The sequence below is a fragment of the Pseudophryne corroboree genome, chromosome 11 (assembly GCF_028390025.1).
Source record: "Pseudophryne corroboree isolate aPseCor3 chromosome 11, aPseCor3.hap2, whole genome shotgun sequence".
NCBI lineage: Eukaryota > Metazoa > Chordata > Amphibia > Anura > Myobatrachidae > Pseudophryne > Pseudophryne corroboree.
This window is the reverse complement of record NC_086454.1, coordinates 25369330-25388014: the sequence shown is the minus strand read 5'-3', so window position 1 is coordinate 25388014 and position 18685 is coordinate 25369330. Positions and strand designations below refer to the sequence as shown.

Here is an 18685-nt window from a genome sequence, read left to right as displayed (position 1 = left end):
GGGGGGGGGGGGGGCGGCACTGACATGCGGGGCGGGATAGCTCTGTGCTGGGCGTCCCCCCACATGTCAGTGTGAATGGTCGTAGCTGTGCTAAATTTAGCACAGCTACGATCATCTCGGAATGACCCCCTAAATTTTATATCCTGCACTGCTTATGCAGGCACCCTGTCTCTCAAATGATCTATAAGCATTATATTCAGTGTCATCATAGAAGTACACTGTATATTGCTGGTTCTATGTGATTGTTTTTAGTATATTTTTTGCTTTGTGGTTTTAATATGTTTTATTGATTTTTTTTCAAGTTGTTTTATTTATTTTTTAAATTTTTTATTATTTTAATTTAAATTTTATTTTCATTGTTACTTTCCTTATTTTCAATTCTTATTTTTTCTTCCTTTTCTTTTACAAATTTTTGGTGCTATCTCTAAATAAACACTGACACACTAGCACTGTATTGTACTCTGCTGGGGCGCCAAATTACCATTTTACTCCAGGTGACAAAAATCCTAGTTTCCGCCCTGACTAGGAAGTCAAACTCAAATGTCAAGTTCTGTTGCATTGCTATAGCAATCTCTTCATTATCTATTTGCAATCCTACAGTAATTGGTTGCTAAGAAACAGATATAATTTTGTCTATGTAGTCACTCCTACTGCTGCATTCACTCAAGGGTGGTCATTCCGAGTTGTTCGCTCGCTAGCAGTTTTTAGCAGCCGTGCAAACTCTATGCCGCCGCCCACTGGGAGTGTATTTTAGCTTAGCAGAAGTGCGAACGAATGGATCGCAGAGCGGCTACAAAATAATTTTGTGCAGTTTCAGAGTAGCTTCAAACCTACTCAGCGCTTGCGATCACTTCAGACCATGCAGTTCCTGATTTGACGTCACAAACACGCCCTGCGTTCGCACAGCTATGCCTGCTTTTCCCTGGCACGCCTGCATTTTCCCTGGCACACCTGCGTTTTTCCGAACACTCCCTGAAAACTGTCATTTGACACCCAGAAATGCCCTCTTCCTGTCAATCACTCTGCGGCTGCCTGTGCGACTGAAAAGCATCGCTAGACCCTATGTAAAACTACTTAGTTCGTTGTAATAGTACGCCGCGCGCGCGCATTGCGCAGAAGTGCCGTTTTTTTGCCTCATCGCTGCACAGCAAATGAATGCAGCTAGCGATCAACTCGGAATGACCACCCATGTTGTGTACAATACACAGCTTAAATTTATTCTCCTCATGAGAGTTCTTTTTTGAGATGCTGCCTGCAGTGCTGTTTACATGTCTTTAGGTGGCATCTTCCCATGTATCATAGAATAAACGTGTTGCATCACAGTCAAGCCAATAGTACCCATGGCCCTCTCTACATCATCTGGGCTGGGATCTGCACAAAGATCTTTTGCAACCTTCCAAAACCTTTCATGCTTTAATTGCATTTCCATGGCAAACTTCCAGATTATATAATTACAGTATCTGCACCTTTTAGTGTGAATAACCCCATTATGGGTGTAGCTCCTGTTTTCATGCTTCTTACAGAAATAACTATGCAGCCGTTGGGCACTAAACAGCTTCTGTGCTGCTACACTGTACTGGAAATACTCTGTGCTGTCTTCACTGTATTTTCTTGCAGTCTGCACTACACATGTGCTTAAAATGGCATCTATATGCTGTTGTGAGTGTTCTAGTGGCGTGGGGCTTGTGTACTTAAACTTTGTGTGCTTGGGCCCGTTACCAGTTGCAAAAGACGTGTGTGCAGGTGTTGATGTTGTAAACAGCTATATAGGCACTCACCAGCGGATGACTCAAACTATGGACAGCCCAGTTACTTACCCCGTTGGGAGTGTGATGGATCCTCTCTGGTGTTCTCTTTAATACAGGGGTAAAGTAACCATACTTAAATTCCAACACCAGATATTTAATAGGGGGTGAGCGTACGCTACTCACTGAAAAGGGAGACAGGATACGTCTATAAAGGTTTCTTTCACTCTGTACTCCACCGTGTAGCATGCAAATACTCAAAAGTCTGATTTCAGCCCAGGGCTGTTTCTAGACGATGTGGCTCCCAGTGCGAACACTAAAAAAATGCGCCCGTCCCATATACATCTAAAATATATATATTTGCGCGCTCCCCAAAAGGAAGCGTGGCCTTTTCACCGACATAGTGTCCCTTACACCCAGGGGCGATTCTAGGGGTCGGCAAGGAGGTCTAATGCCCGGGGTGCTGCGGTCTGGGGGTGCAGGTGCCTGCTCTTGCTGCCCGCCACTATGGCCCAGTTCCAATACCTCCTTTCACGCTCCAGGTGCCGGCGCCTCCTGTCCTGCCCACTCTAGGTGCCTCCTTTCCACTCCAGGTCCCAGCGGCTACTGTTCTGCCATCTCTTGCTCGCTCCCGGTCCCTTCTTCAGCCTCAAGGGGCAGGGTTAAGGGTTACAACTACTATGGACATTATATGTGTAAGAGGCGCAACTACTATGGGCATTATATGTGTAAGGGGCACAACTACTGTGGGCATTATATGTGTAAGGGGCGCAACTACTGTGGCATTATATGTGTAAGGGGCTCAACTACTATGTGCAGGACATGTGTAAGGGGCACGACTACTATGGGCATTATATGAGTAAGGGGCACAACTTCTGTGGGTATTATATGTGGAGTGGGAAATACATAGGGTGAGAGGGAAGCAGGCCCTGAGAAGCAAGCAGGGAGTGAGAGGACCAATGGTTGAGCAAGGGATATATAGTGTTTGTTTATAAATTATTTGAATTAAACAAGTAAATAGTTAAACACAGCTACTTCCATAGTGGCTCCACTGTAGTGTAACGTGTATAATGGGCTCTACCATGGCATAATGTGTATAATGGGCTCTACCATGGCATAATGTGTATAATGGGTTCTACCATGGCGTAATGTGTATAATGGGCTCTACCATGGCATAATGTGTATAATGGGTTCTACCATGGCATAATGTGTATAATGGGTTCTACCATGGCATAATGTGTATAATGGGCTCTACCATGGCATAATGTGTATAATGGGCTCTACAATGGCACAATATGTTTAAGAGGCTCTACTGTAGTGTAACGTGTATAATGGGCTCTACCACGGCATAATGTGTATAATGGGATCTACAATGGCACAATGTGTTTAAGCGGCTCTACTGTAGTGTAACATGTATAATGGGCTCTACCATGGCATAATGTGTAAAAGTGGCTCTACTGTGGTGTAACGTGTATAATGGGCTCTACAATGGCACAATGTGTTTAAGTGGCTCTACTGTAGTGTAACGTGTATAATGGGCTCTACCATGGCATAATGTGTATAAGCGGCTCTACTGTGGTGTATCGTGCATAATGGACTCTACCATGGAATAGTGTGTATAAGCGGCTCTACTGTGGTGTATCGTGTATAATGGGTTCTACCATGGCATAGTGTGTATAAGTGGCTCTACTGTGGTGTAAGGTGTATAATGGGCTCTACCACGGCATAATGTGTATAATGGGCTCTACAATGGCACAATGTGTTTAAGTGGCTCTACTGTAGTGTAACGTGTATAATGGGCTCTACCATGGCATAATGTGTATAAGCGGCTCTACTGTGGTGTATCGTGCATAATGGACTCTACCATGGCATAGTGTGTATAAGCGGCTCTACTGTGGTGTATCGTGTATAATGGGCTCTACCATGGAATAGTGTGTATAAGCGGCTCTACTGTGGTGTATCGTGTATAATGGGTTCTACCATGGCATAGTGTGTATAAGTGGCTCTACTGTGGTGTATCGTGCATAATGGACTCTACCATGGCATAATGTGTATAAGCGGCTCTACTGTGGTGTATCGTGCATAATGGACTCTACCATGGAATAGTGTGTATAAGCGGCTCTACTGTGGTGTATCGTGTATAATGGGTTCTACCATGGCATAGTGTGTATAAGTGGCTCTACTGTGGTGTAACGTGTATAATGGGCTCTACCATGGCATAATGTGTATAAGCGGCTCTACTGTGGTGTAACGTGTATAATGGGCTCTACCATGGCATAGTGTGTATAAGCGGCTCTACTGTGGTGTATCGTGTATAATGGGTTCTACCATGGCATAGTGTGTATAAGCGGCTCTACTGTGGTGTATCATGCATAAAGGACTCTACCATGGAATAGTGTTTATAAGCGGCTCTACTGTGGTGTATCGTGTATAATGGGTTCTACCATGGCATAGTGTGTATAAGTGGCTCTACTGTGGTGTATCGTGCATAATGGACTCTACCATGGCATAATGTGTATAAGCGGCTCTACTGTGGTGTATCGTGCATAATGGACTCTACCATGGAATAGTGTGTATAAGCGGCTCTACTGTGGTGTATCGTGTATAGTGGGTTCTACCATGGCATAGTGTGTATAAGTGGCTCTACTGTGGTGTAACGTGTATAATGGGCTCTACCATGGCATAATGTGTATAAGCGGCTCTACTGTGGTGTAACGTGTATAATGGGCTCTACCATGGCATAGTGTGTATAAGCGGCTCTACTGTGGTGTAACGTGTATAATGGGCTCTACCATGGCATAATGTGTATAAGCGGCTCTACTGTGGTGTAGTGTGTATAAGCGGCTCTACTGTAGTGTAACGTGTATAATGGGCTCTACCATGGCACAATGTGTATAAGCGGCTCTACTGTGGTGTAGTGTGTATAAGCGGCTCTACTGTAGTGTAACGTGTATAATGGGCTCTACCATGGCACAATGTGTATAAGCGGCTCTACTGTGGTGTAGTGTGTATAAGCGGCTCTACTGTGGTGTAGTGTGTATAAGCGGCTCTACTGTAGCGTAACGTGTATAATGGGCTCTACCATGGCACAATGTGTATAAGCGGCTCTACTGTGGTGTAGTGTGTATAAGCGGCTCTACTGTAGTGTAACGTGTATAATGGGCTCTACCATGGCACAATGTGTATAAGCGGCTCCACTGTGGTGTAACGTGTATAATGGGCTCTACTGTGGTGTAACGCGTATAATGGGCTCAGTAGCGGATCTTGCCACGGGCAAGCAGGACTTTTGCCCGGGGCGTCGCCTTCCGGAGGGCGCTGGCGCCATCCGGAGGGCGCCGCACCATGGCAAGATCCGCCACTGCTGCCCGCTGTGTCCCCCGTCCGCCTCAAATACCCGCTGCCTGCTGCCGTCCGCTGTGAAGGGAACTAGACGCTATGCGTCTAGTTTCCCTTCGTGGAGAGTAACTTTGCTGAGCGGTGCGCGATGACGTCATCGCGCACCGCACAGCAAAGGTCCTCTCCACGAAGGGAACTAGACGCATAGCGTCTAGTTTCCCTTCGTGGAGAGGACCTTTTGCTGTGCGGTGCGCGATGACGTCATCGCGCATCGCTCAGCAATCAAGCGGCGCTAGAATGTACAGGGGGCGTAACTGACCACGCCCCCTGTATTAGGCCACGCACCCTTTCCTGCCCGGGGCGCTATGCGCCCTTGAACCGGCCCTGAATGGGCTCTACCATGGCATAATGGGCCTAATGCAGACCTGATCGCTAGGCTGCGTTTTTGTACAGCCTGCAATCAGGTCTAAATTGCTCATGCATGTGCACCGCAATGCGCAGGCGCACCGCACCGGGCACAAAGCAGATCGCCGCTCAGCGTTGGGTTTGTGCGAAGAATCCATTCGCACGGGCGTTCGCAAGGAGATTGACAGAAAGAAGACGTTTGTGGGTGGCAACTGACCGTTTTCAGGGAGTGGTTGGAAAAATGTAGGTGTGTCCATGTGTTTGCAGGGAGGGTTCCTGACGTCGGTTCCGGTACCGGACAGGCTGATGTGATCGCAGTGGCTGAGTAAGTCCTGGGCTGCGCAGAGACTGCACAAAATCTGTTTGTACAGCTCTGCTACACATGCGATTGCACACTTGCACAGTTAAAATACACTCCCCCTGTAGGCGGCGACTATCTGTTCACAGCAGTGCAAAAATCGCCTGCTAGCGATCAGGTCTGAATTAATCCCAATGTGTATAAGCGGCTCCACTGTAGTGTAACATGTTTAATGGGCTCTACCATGGCATAATGTGTATAAGCGGCTCTACTGTGGTGTATCGTGTATAATGGGCTCTATCATGGCATAATGTGTATAAGCGGCTCCACTGTAGTGTAACATGTTTAATGGGCTCTACCATGGCATAATGTGTATAAGCGGCTCTACTGTAGTGTATCGTGTATAATGGGCTCTACCATGGCATAATGTGTATAATGGGCTCTACCATGGCATAATGTGTATAATGGGTTCTACCATGGCATAATGTGTATAATGGGTTCTACCATGGCATAATGTGTATAATGGGCTCTACCATGGCATAATGTGTATAATGGGTTCTACCATGGCATAATGTGTATAATGGGTTCTACCATGGCATAATGTGTATAATGGGCTCTACCATGGCATAATATGTATAAGCAGTTCTACTGTAGGTAGTGGTGGAGATGCATGCTTGCCGATATTCTAGCTGCCCCATGTGGGAAGGGGCAGCCAGATCTGCACATGAGGGGCGTGGTGCAGAGTCAGGGGGCGTGTTGGAGGTCAATGACGTAACATAGGGGCAGAGCCGGGCATGGCCATGTGATTGCATCATCGTAGCCCCACCCTCTGCAACTCAATGCCCAGATTACCAGCATTGAGAGGCAGAAGGCGGGGCCACAATGACGCGATTTCACGTAACACCCCCTTCGGACAGCAGCGTGGGGGGAAGTGCTGTCTGACAGCGCCCAGCAGGGAAATTTGACTACATTCTGGGTGGCCAGGGGCACCACCTGATTTTTCGTGAGACTCTCGGCCATTCCCCATGCCCGCTGGATTCTTCACCCGTGCCCGCTCCTGCCCATCGTCAATCTCATCCTCCTGTTGGCTCCTCCGTTCTCCTCCCCTGTCCGCCGCCAGCAAAAGGGATGGCTGAACACACGGGGAGAGGCGCTACCTCCTGTAATATATGCAACGGACAGCACTACAGCTGTCCCGCACATACAGTACCAAGGCGGCCAGTCGGGGTGGATGCGGACGGTGCGCCCACAAGGCAAAGCACCATCTACCCACACCTAGTTACGGCCCTGAGTTTAAGGGCCGAATTCAATTAGCCGTGTTAAAATCTGTGAATTTTATTATTTTTAATTGGCCAATAATGACATGTCATTGATGGGGTGAAAAAGTGCAAAAGGTTGGAAATTGGGGTACACGGTATGGGACACATATATTGGGGTTCATAATGAGTGGCACACATGTTTTTAGACTTGCAGGCAGGAGTAATCGGTCTGTTTCCTGTTTGTTTTTAAATAAAGTCCCTTAGCCTCTTAAGTGGTATGCACGGAAATCTTCCGGGCTAGCCAGCGCTAACCGCTGGGTAGCCCGGAAGATTTCCATGCATACTACCTTCTGACTCCCTGGGGAAGCGTGCACGGCGCCTGGGAATCAGCATACTCCAATATGGAGTTTAGCCTGCCCCCCTAAATCCTATTAGCCGGGGGGCGGGCTTAGCTGTAAAATGCCTTATGCTGATTCCAGGGCGCCACAGGGCAGGCGGGAATCAGTGCTGGGGCTGGCGATCCCTGCACGATCGCCCTGCCCCATCACTCGCCCCCCTGCACAGCCCCCCCCCCCCCCCCGGCTCACATCAATTTAAACCCCCCCCCCCCCCCACTGAAGGGATTAAATTACCTAATTACTTTTACCCATTTTTATCTACCCCAAATTTAATGTTAGTACTTATTTTGCTGAAAAGAACCCTGCTTTCTCTCATTTATTTCACATTTTTAAATAAAATGCTTATAACATAATTTCACCAAATGTAAGTAACTTAAATACTTTTATTATGACCAATAATAAACTTCTATACTGTTATCTGATGTTAGTTTAGCATTTTTGGGGTACAGGCAGATTTCCCCATTTTCCCCTTCACTTTTCACTGCTGGCATGAAATTTCACTGAAATTCCGGTTTCGCGATTTTGCAATTGAATAGGCAAATAGCGGCTGCATGTGTACCTGCGAAAAGCCAGTTTTCGCTGCAAAAAAGCCACGAATGCCGTGAAAATGGCAAACGTGATAAATTACAGCAATTTTGACACTAACTGAATTCGTCCCTATGCAGTGGTTCTCAAGATGTTTGCTGTGGCACCCGTGGGGCCACCAATCCAGTCTTAGTCCGTATAAGCCACCATCGGTTGCACCATTGAATCCATGTACTGTATGGGGTATATTTACTAACATTCGTAATTCACCCGATTTGGTGGGAGAATAATCACGAATGACATTGAAAGTGTAAAACTGCAACTTTTTGAATTTATTACGACGAATTTACTAAGCTGTCGTATTTTGCATTTTCGTGTTTTTTGATGTCGATGTCATTCGTGATTTTCTGGTGTGTAATGCGGCCGATTTGGTAGTTTTGCGGCCGTGTTTTCGTGTTTTTTTACGACTGCGTCACGTTTGTTACGGCAGTGTTTGTCCGTGCACGGCCGCGTTTTTTTCCTAAGTTTCGTTTTTGTCACTCGTCCGTGATTAGTTGTATTCGTAATGGAGGAGTGTCTGTGCACATTACTATAAAAACGCCCCAAACACACCGCACCTCGTGGGTTTAGCTAGTGGAGAGGAGAGAGGAAGGTGTATTTGGAGTTGGTGAGTTTGGTGGATTTTTTGGTGGTTTTTGTGAGGAGTTTAGCGATTGTTGAGTGCTGTACTGTGTGTGTGTAAGTAGTCTTGTCATACTTGTTGTGTTGTTTTTTCAAAGTTTGTAAATTTTTTTGTCCTTGTTTTTTTTTCAAGTCTATTGTCATTGTTTGTGAGTGAGTGAGTGAGTGTGTGTTGGCTGTGTGGTGTGTAGCGGTAGTGGAGGAGTGTGTTTTCTGTTTTTTTTTTTCTCTGTTGTGTAGTTTGTCCTGGTTATGTCTGACTCAGAGGTCAGTGTGGTGGAGGAGGTTAGTGAGAGGGAGGAGGTCAGTGTGGTGGAGGAGGTTAGTGAGAGGGAGCAGCCACACACCACTACCAAGACTGGGCGCAATGTAAAGTTCAGCTATGCTGAAAACATGGCGTTGGTGCGGGAGCTGATGAGGCATCATCGCCAATTGTTTGGGCAGGATGCTGCCAAGGTGTCCTCCCGCAGGAAGTCTGTCCTGTGGGGGAAAGTTATCCAGGCAGTTAATAGTGAGGGTGTGGTGAGGCGGACTGAGGACACGTGTCGCAAAAGGTTTTACGACATCAAGCGCCGTGTCAAGGCCAAGATGGCCAAGGAGGCAAAATCAGACCGCCAAACCGGGGGTGGCCCCCCTTTCCGGGCCACGTATCGTGATTGGGAGGAGCCTGTGCGGGCACTGATTCCTGCAGAAGTGGTGTCTGCAACTCATGTCCGGGATTCGGACCGTCCAAGGCAGGATGGTGAGTTTTTTATTTATATTTGAGTTTTATACATTCCAAACTGGTCATGCTGCAAAATTTAAATGTTTTTTTAAGTATGCATACATTGTGTTGGTCATGTTGTTCAGGCCTGTGCACCCTTAAGCTGTAATTGTGTTTTTAAACTACATTTCCCATCATGCCTTGGCTGTGTTTTTAGATTAGTGAATGTTAAATAAGGTGCAGTGCATGCTGGTGTGTGTAGTTCCAATACTTAATCTGAGATATTGCTTGTCCATAGCTGTTGTATCTAATTGCATATTTATTTAATTTGTTCGTGTGTTTTGAATTCTTTTGCATATCTATTTTTTAAAATGATGTTTGGGTCAATTAGCTATTAATCAATCTCTGCAATATATTGCACACAATTCATCAATGTTTCTGGATTATTTAGTGCAACACCATGTTCATTTGTAAATACACACCAAATTAAGTAATCCAGATTAGTTTAAGCAGAAATTAATTTACTTTACATTACGTACAAAATGGTTACAGTACACTAAGGTTTTGCAGTTAACAATGTTTTTTCAAAGTATGGTCATAATGTTTGTTTCAATTTTTCAACAGTACGCCAAACCAGCGCTCCAGACAGGCCACTGCCAACTGATGTGGGTGCTGGGATTGCAGGTAAGAAATGAGCGCCGGAAATTTTTCGGGTTTTGTGTTTTGGTTTTGGGTTCGGTTCCGCGGCCGTGTTTTGGGTTCGACCGCGTTTTGGCAAAACCTCACCGAATTTTTTTTGTCGGATTCGGGTGTGTTTTGGATTCGGGTGTTTTTTTCAAAAAACCCAAAAAAACAGCTTAAATCATAGAATTTGGGGGTCATTTTGATCCCAAAGTATTATTAACCTCAAAAACCATAATTTCCACTCATTTTCAGTCTATTCTGAATACCTCACACCTCACAATATTATTTTTAGTCCTAAAATTTGCACCGAGGTCGCTGTGTGAGTAAGATAAGCGACCCTAGTGGCCGACACAAACACCGGGCCCATCTAGGAGTGGCACTGCAGTGTCACGCAGGATGTCCCTTCCAAAAAACCCTCCCCAAACAGCACATGATGCAAAGAAAGAAAGAGGCGCAATGAGGTAGCTGTGTGAGTAAGATAAGCGACCCTAGTGGCCGACACAAACACCGGGCCCATCTAGGAGTGGCACTGCAGTGTCACGCAGGATGTCCCTTCCAAAAAACCCTCCCCAAACAGCACATGACGCAAAGAAAAAAAGAGGCGCAATGAGGTAGCTGACTGTGTGAGTAAGATAAGCGACCCTAGTGGCCGACACAAACACCGGGCCCATCTAGGAGTGGCACTGCAGTGTCACGCAGTATGTCCCTTCCAAAAAAACCCTCCCCAAACAGCACATGACGCAAAGAAAAAAAGAGGCGCAATGAGGTAGCTGACTGTGTGAGTAAGATAAGCGACCCTAGTGGCCGACACAAACACCGGGCCCATCTAGGAGTGGCACTGCAGTGTCACGCAGGATGGCCCTTCCAAAAAACCCTCCCCAAACAGCACATGACGCAAAGAAAAATAAAAGAAAAAAGAGGTGCAAGATGGAATTGTCCTTGGGCCCTCCCACCCACCCTTATGTTGTATAAACAAAACAGGACATGCACACTTTAACCAACCCATCATTTCAGTGACAGGGTCTGCCACACGACTGTGACTGATATGACGGGTTGGTTTGGACCCCCCCAAAAAAGAAGCAATTAATCTCTCCTTGCACAAACTGGCTCTACAGAGGCAAGATGTCCACCTCATCATCATCCTCCGATATATCACCGTGTACATCCCCCTCCTCACAGATTATCAATTCGTCCCCACTGGAATCCACCATCTCAGCTCCCTGTGTACTTTGTGGAGGCAATTGCTGCTGGTCAATGTCTCCGCGGAGGAATTGATTATAATTCATTTTAATGAACATCATCTTCTCCACATTTTCTGGATGTAACCTCGTACGCCGATTGCTGACAAGGTGAGCGGCGGCACTAAACACTCTTTCGGAGTACACACTTGTGGGAGGGCAACTTAGGTAGAATAAAGCCAGTTTGTGCAAGGGCCTCCAAATTGCCTCTTTTTCCTGCCAGTATAAGTACGGACTGTGTGACGTGCCTACTTGGATGCGGTCACTCATATAATCCTCCACCATTCTTTCAATGTTGAGAGAATCATATGCAGTGACAGTAGACGACATGTCCGTAATCGTTGTCAGGTCCTTCAGTCCGGACCAGATGTCAGCATCAGCAGTCGCTCCAGACTGCCCTGCATCACCGCCAGCGGGTGGGCTCGGAATTCTGAGCCTTTTCCTCGCACCCCCAGTTGCGGGAGAATGTGAAGGAGGAGATGTTGACAGGTCGCGTTCCGCTTGACTTGACAATTTTCTCACCAGCAGGTCTTTCAACCCCAGCAGACTTGTGTCTGCCGGAAAGAGAGATCCAAGGTAGGCTTTAAATCTAGGATCGAGCACGGTGGCCAAAATGTAGTGCTCTGATTTCAACAGATTGACCACCCGTGAATCCTTGTTAAGCGAATTAAGGGCTCCATCCACAAGTCCCACATGCCTAGCGGAATCGCTCCGTGTTAGCTCCTCCTTCAATGTCTCCAGCTTCTTCTGCAAAAGCCTGATGAGGGGAATGACCTGACTCAGGCTGGCAGTGTCTGAACTGACTTCACGTGTGGCAAGTTCAAAGGGCATCAGAACCTTGCACAACGTTGAAATCATTCTCCACTGCGCTTGAGACAGGTGCATTCCACCTCCTATATCGTGCTCAATTGTATAGGCTTGAATGGCCTTTTGCTGCTCCTCCAACCTCTGAAGCATATAGAGGGTTGAATTCCACCTCGTTACCACTTCTTGCTTCAGATGATGGCAGGGCAGGTTCAGTAGTTTTTGGTGGTGCTCCAGTCTTCTGTACGTGGTGCCTGTACGCCGAAAGTGTCCCGCAATTCTTCTGGCCACCGACAGCATCTCTTGCACGCCCCTGTCGTTTTTTAAAAAATTCTGCACCACCAAATTCAAGGTATGTGCAAAACATGGGACGTGTTGGAATTTGCCCATATTTAATGCACACACAATATTGCTGGCATTGTCCGATGCCACAAATCCACAGGAGAGTCCAATTGGGGTAAGCCATTCCGCGATGATCTTCCTCAGTTGCCGTAAGAGGTTTTCAGCTGTGTGCGTATTCTGGAAACCGGTGATACAAAGCGTAGCCTGCCTAGGAAAGAGTTGGCGTTTGCGAGATGCTGCTACTGGTGCCGCCGCTGCTGTTCTTGCGGCGGGAGTCCATACATCTACCCAGTGGGCTGTCACAGTCATATAGTCCTGACCCTGCCCTGCTCCACTTGTCCACATGTCCGTGGTTAAGTGGACATTGGGTACAACTGCATTTTTTAGGACACTGGTGAGTCTTTTTCTGACGTCCGTGTACATTCTCGGTATCGCCTGCCTAGAGAAGTGGAACCTAGATGGTATTTGGTAACGGGGGCACACTGCCTCAATAAATTGTCTAGTTCCCTGTGAACTAACGGCGGATACCGGACGCACGTCTAACACCAACATAGTTGTCAAGGCCTCAGTTATCCGCTTTGCAGCAGGATGACTGCTGTGATATTTCATCTTCCTCGCAAAGGACTGTTGAACAGTCAATTGCTTACTGGAAGTAGTACAAGTGGGCTTACGACTTCCCCTCTGGGATGACCATCGACTCCCAGCAGCAACAATAGCAGCGCCAGCAGCAGTAGGCGTTACACGCAAGGATGCATCGGAGGAATCCCAGGCAGGAGAGGAATCATCAGAATTGCCAGTGACATGGCCTGCAGGACTTTTGGCATTCCTGGGGAAGGAGGAAATTGACACTGAGGGAGTTGGTGGGGTGGTTTGCGTGAGCTTGGTTACAAGAGGAAGGGATTTACTGGTCAGTGGACTGCTTCCGCTGTCACCCAAAGTTTTTGAACTTGTCACTGACTTATTTTGAATGCGCTGCAGGTGACGTATAAGGGAGGATGTTCCGAGGTGGTTAACGTCCTTACCCCTACTTATTACAGCTTGACAAAGGGAACACACGGCTTGACAAATGTTGTCCGCATTTCTGGTTAAATACTTCCACACCGAAGAGCTGATTTTTTTGGTATTTTCACCAGGCATGTCAATGGCCATATTCCTCCCATGGACAACAGGTGTCTCCCCGGGTGCCTGACTTAAACAAACCACCTCACCATCAGAATCCTCCTGGTCAATTTCCTCCCCAGCGCCAGCAACACCCATATCCTCCTCATCCTGGTGTACTTCAACACTGACATCTTCAATCTGACTATCAGGAACTGGACTGCGGGTGCTCCTTCCAGCACTTGCAGGGGGCGTGCAAATGGTGGAAGGCGCATGCTCTTCACGTCCAGTGTTGGGAAGGTCAGGCATCGCAACCGACACAATTGGACTCTCCTTGTGGATTTGGGATTTCGAAGAACGCACAGTTCTTTGCTGTGCTTTTTCCAGCTTGAGTCTTTTCATTTTTCTAGCGAGAGGCTGAGTGCTTCCATCCTCATGTGAAGCTGAACCACTAGCCATGAACATAGGCCAGGGCCTCAGCCATTCCTTGCCACTCCGTGTGGTAAATGGCATATTGGCAAGTTTACGCTTCTCCTCCGACAATTTTATTTTAGGTTTTGGAGTCCTTTTTTTACTGATATTTGGTGTTTTGGATTTGACATGCTCTGTACTATGACATTGGGCATCGGCCTTGGCAGACGACGTTGCTGGCATTTCATCGTCTCGGCCATGACTAGTGGCAGCAGCTTCAGCACGAGGTGGAAGTGGATCTTGATCTTTCCCTAATTTTGGAACCTCAACATTTTTGTTCTCCATATTTTAATAGGCACAACTAAAAGGCACCTCAGGTAAACAATGGAGATGGATGGATACTAGTATAAAATTATGGATGGACTGCCGAGTGCCGACACAGAGGTAGCTACAGCCGTGGACTACCGTACTGTACTGTGTCTGCTGCTAATATAGACTGGATGATAATGAGATGTAGTATGTATAAAGAAGAAAAAAAAACCCACGGGTAGGTGGTATACAATTATGGATGGACTGCCGAGTGCCGACACAGAGGTAGCTACAGCCGTGGACTACCGTACTGTACTGTGTCTGCTGCTAATATAGACTGGATGATAATGAGATGTAGTATGTATAAAGAAGAAAAAAAAACCACGGGTAGGTGGTATACAATTATGGATGGACTGCCGAGTGCCGACACAGAGGTAGCTACAGCCGTGGACTACCGTACTGTACTGTGTCTGCTGCTAATATAGACTGGATGATAATGAGATGTAGTATGTATAAAGAAGAAAAAAAAAACCACGGGTAGGTGGTATACAATTATGGATGGACTGCCGAGTGCCGACACAGAGGTAGCTACAGCCGTGGACTACCGTACTGTACTGTGTCTGCTGCTAATATAGACTGGATGATAATGAGATGTAGTATGTATAAAGAAGAAAGAAAAAAAAACCACGGGTAGGTGGTATACAATTATGGACGGACTGCCGAGTGCCGACACAGAGGTAGCTACAGCCGTGGACTACCGTACTGTACTGTGTCTGCTGCTAATATAGACTGGTTGATAATGAGATGTAGTATGTATAAAGAAGAAAGAAAAAAAACCCACGGGTAGGTGGTATACAATTATGGATGGACTGCCGAGTGCCGACACAGAGGTAGCTACAGCCGTGGACTACCGTACTGTACTGTGTCTGCTGCTAATATAGACTGGATGATAATGAGATGTAGTATGTATAAAGAAGAAAAAAAAACCCACGGGTAGGTGGTATACAATTATGGATGGACTGCCGAGTGCCGACACAGAGGTAGCTACAGCCGTGGACTACCGTACTGTACTGTGTCTGCTGCTAATATAGACTGGATGATAATGAGATGTAGTATGTATAAAGAAGAAAGAAAAAAAAACCACGGGTAGGTGGTATACAATTATGGATGGACTGCCGAGTGCCGACACAGAGGTAGCTACAGCCGTGAACTACCGTACTGTGTCTGCTGCGACTGGATGATAAATAATGATATAAAAAATATATATATATCACTACTGCAGCCGGACAGGTATATATTATATAATGACGGACCTGCTGGACACTGTCTGTCAGCAGAATGAGTTTTTTATAGAATAAAAAAACACCACACAAGTCACACGACGAGTGTTTAACTTTTTCAGGCAATCACAATATAGTATACTATACTGGTGGTCAGTGTGGTCAGGTCACTGGTCAGTCACACTGGCAGTGGCACTCCTGCAGCAAAAGTGTGCACTGTTTAATTTTAATAATATGTACTCCTGGCTCCTGCTATAACCTATAACTGCTCCCCAGTCTCCCCCACAATTAAGCTGTGTGAGCACAGTCAGATATTATACATAGATGATGCAGCACACTGGGCTGAGCACAGATATGGTATGTGACTGAGTCACTGTGTATCGTTTTTTTCAGGCAGAGAACGGATTATATTAAATAAAACTGCACTGGTGGTCACTGGTCAGTGGTCAGTCACTAGTAAACTCTGCACTCTCTAGTACTCCTAAGCTCCAGTAAATCAAGTGTCTCTGTCTCAATCTCACTCTCTCTCTTCTAATCTAAATGGAGAGGACGCCAGCCACGTCCTCTCCCTATCAATCTCAATGCACGTGTGAAAATGGCGGCGACGCGCGGCTCCTTATATAGAATCCGAGTCTCGCGATAGAATCCGAGCCTCGCGAGAATCCGACAGCGTCATGATGACGTTCGGGCGCGCTCGGGTTAACCGAGCAAGGCGGGAAGATCCGAGTCGCTCGGATCCGTGTAAAAAAAGCTGAAGTTCGGGCGGGTTCGGATTCCGAGGAACCGAACCCGCTCATCTCTAGTAAGAATTCACTGTAGTCACATATTCTGCAAACACATAGAAGTACAAAATATTAATGTTTATCTATTCACATAGGTTTTTCTTCTGCAAGCCGCCCTCTAAGGCGCCCATCACAGGGCTCGGGTAACTTACCGAGGAGGCCAAGTAAGACGCGCCGTGTTGATTTGGAATCAGCGGATCCATCTTCCCCACCCAGGCGGCGCATCTCTGCAGTCTTGTCCCAGCCACCACAGGCACTATTGGCTAGTCCCCAAAGTGATGAGCCCCGATCACCTCAGTTATCTGGTGAGTAAAAACATACACTAAACACATTCAAAAATTTAGACACAGTACATTTACTATGATGTGATTTGTAGTTGAGATGACATGTTTGCCATAACAACCAATCTGATTTCACGAATAAACTTCTTGAAGGTGCAAATGCAAAAATTAACAAAGTCTAATTGTTTGCTATGGCCAACATCACATTTAAAAATGACCACCCATCTTACTAAATTTAGTCCACACACGTGCACAGAAAAAGAAGAGCAACTTACTCACCTAACTACCTCCCCACCACAGCATTATAGTGTTCACACACCTCCCCTGTCCTGGATGTAGACTGCTTACTTGATCCGCTCCTCTGGACCATCCAGGTGAGCAGTCTATATCCTTGACAGGGGAGGTGACAGAACACTATAATGCTGTGGAGGGGAGGTAGTTAGGTGTGGAACCCGCCAGTCAGTCTATGTGCACGCCTGTGATGGGACATATGTTTTTATAAACAAAAGATTACTCGTTTAGAAATACACAACTCAAATATAAAAATGTCCGGAGTATTATTAAGTTTGAAATGTTTAGGACTACAAAATATATTAAATGTAAACTAAACAGTGCATGTTGGCCACCCCATACAGAACCAACCTTCATGGCCGACGTGGACCAGCAGGAATCAGACCAACAGGCCACCTATACACTGCAACTAACACCCGTTGTTCAGACCCAGGCAACCCAGCCGCAGGATATCCCCCAACCCTCCATTACTCCACAACTGCTCCAAGCTCCACCCCAGCCACAAATGTCCGCGGACTTTTGGTCCAGTTTGACAACCCAACAGAGCCAAAACACTGCCTGCCTGAACGCCCACACCCAACTCCTTGCCAGTCTGCCCCATCATCTGCCGCGCATTAGTAGGAACTCGGGCAGACTGATTGTCCAGGTAGGCAGAATTGCCACTTCTATGGAGCAAATCCGGACCGACAACACTCAAATGCTGGCTAATTTAACGCGCATAATTGATGAGCAACAGCGCCAGCAGCAAGCACTCATCCAACTGGTCCAACACAATCAGGTGGTAAATGAGTCATTGTCGAGGATTGTGGCCAGCCACACTGCAAGTAACAACCAACTGAATGCCAGCATCCACAATTTAAGCCAAAGCATCACTTTGATGGCAGCACAACAAGTGAGCTCCAGCTCAGGAACCACGACCCCTAGCCAAACCCCAGTAACCTCCCCTGTTCGTAGATCCTCCCAAGCACGTGCCAGCAACCCAGCACAAAGCACGGCACCCAGCACACACAAGAAAAAAAAATAACAGCAAAATATAATTTTAGTAACACAATAAAACTTTGATTATTCAAATCACACAACTTCCGGTGTCTGTGTCAAACATTGTAGAACACGCTATGTGTGTATTATTCACTGGGGTAATGAATGACAATGTATTTTGAACAATCACTAACTAAAATGTACAGACCACTATAAAGAACAAACACTATGTAAGAAAACACACATTCACACTTACAAAAATGTATTGCAAAGCGTTTAGTCAAGGTTAATTACATCCAAAAAAAACTTACCGGTAAAATACAGCAGAATCACTTCTTGCCTTACCTGCCTCCCTACATCTGTACTCACACTGTCACCAGATGTTTCTAACTCCTCTGCTTGCTGACTGTTTTCTACATCATCATGTGCCAGATGTTGATTCAAACACAGATTATGTAGAAAACAGCAGCAGAACACAATCCTAGTCACCTTGGAGGGACTATACAACAAAAGGCCTGCAGATTTATCCAGACACCGAAACCGTGATTTCAGCACCCCAAAACATCTTTCTATCACATTCCGCGTAGCCTTATGTGCATGATTGTAACTGTGTTCAGCAGGAGAATCAGGTTGGGACAATGGAGTCAGTAGCCAAGAGTAGCAGCCATAACCCCCATCACCTGAAATACAGATATAGGCAACATTAGTACATGTGTCTGATGAATAATTACACAAAAAAAAATGTGTTTGTAGTTAACACACATACACACAACACACTTTGAACATACCCAGCAGCCAGCCATCAGGCATTTGTCCGTCCTCAAATTTATCAAAGAG

At 46.4% G+C, this 18685-nt stretch overlaps 1 long non-coding RNA gene across 1 annotated transcript; it reads left to right on the top strand.

Annotated features, from left to right (window-relative positions):
• The first annotated feature begins 9886 nt into the window (after nucleotides 1-9886).
• Nucleotides 9887-17908, top strand: LOC134969864 (uncharacterized). The gene is made up of 3 exons (XR_010189535.1): nucleotides 9887-10034; nucleotides 16394-16603; nucleotides 17215-17908. It is a non-coding gene; the product is annotated as an uncharacterized LOC134969864 (long non-coding RNA).
• Nucleotides 17909-18685: the final 777 nt, after the last annotated feature.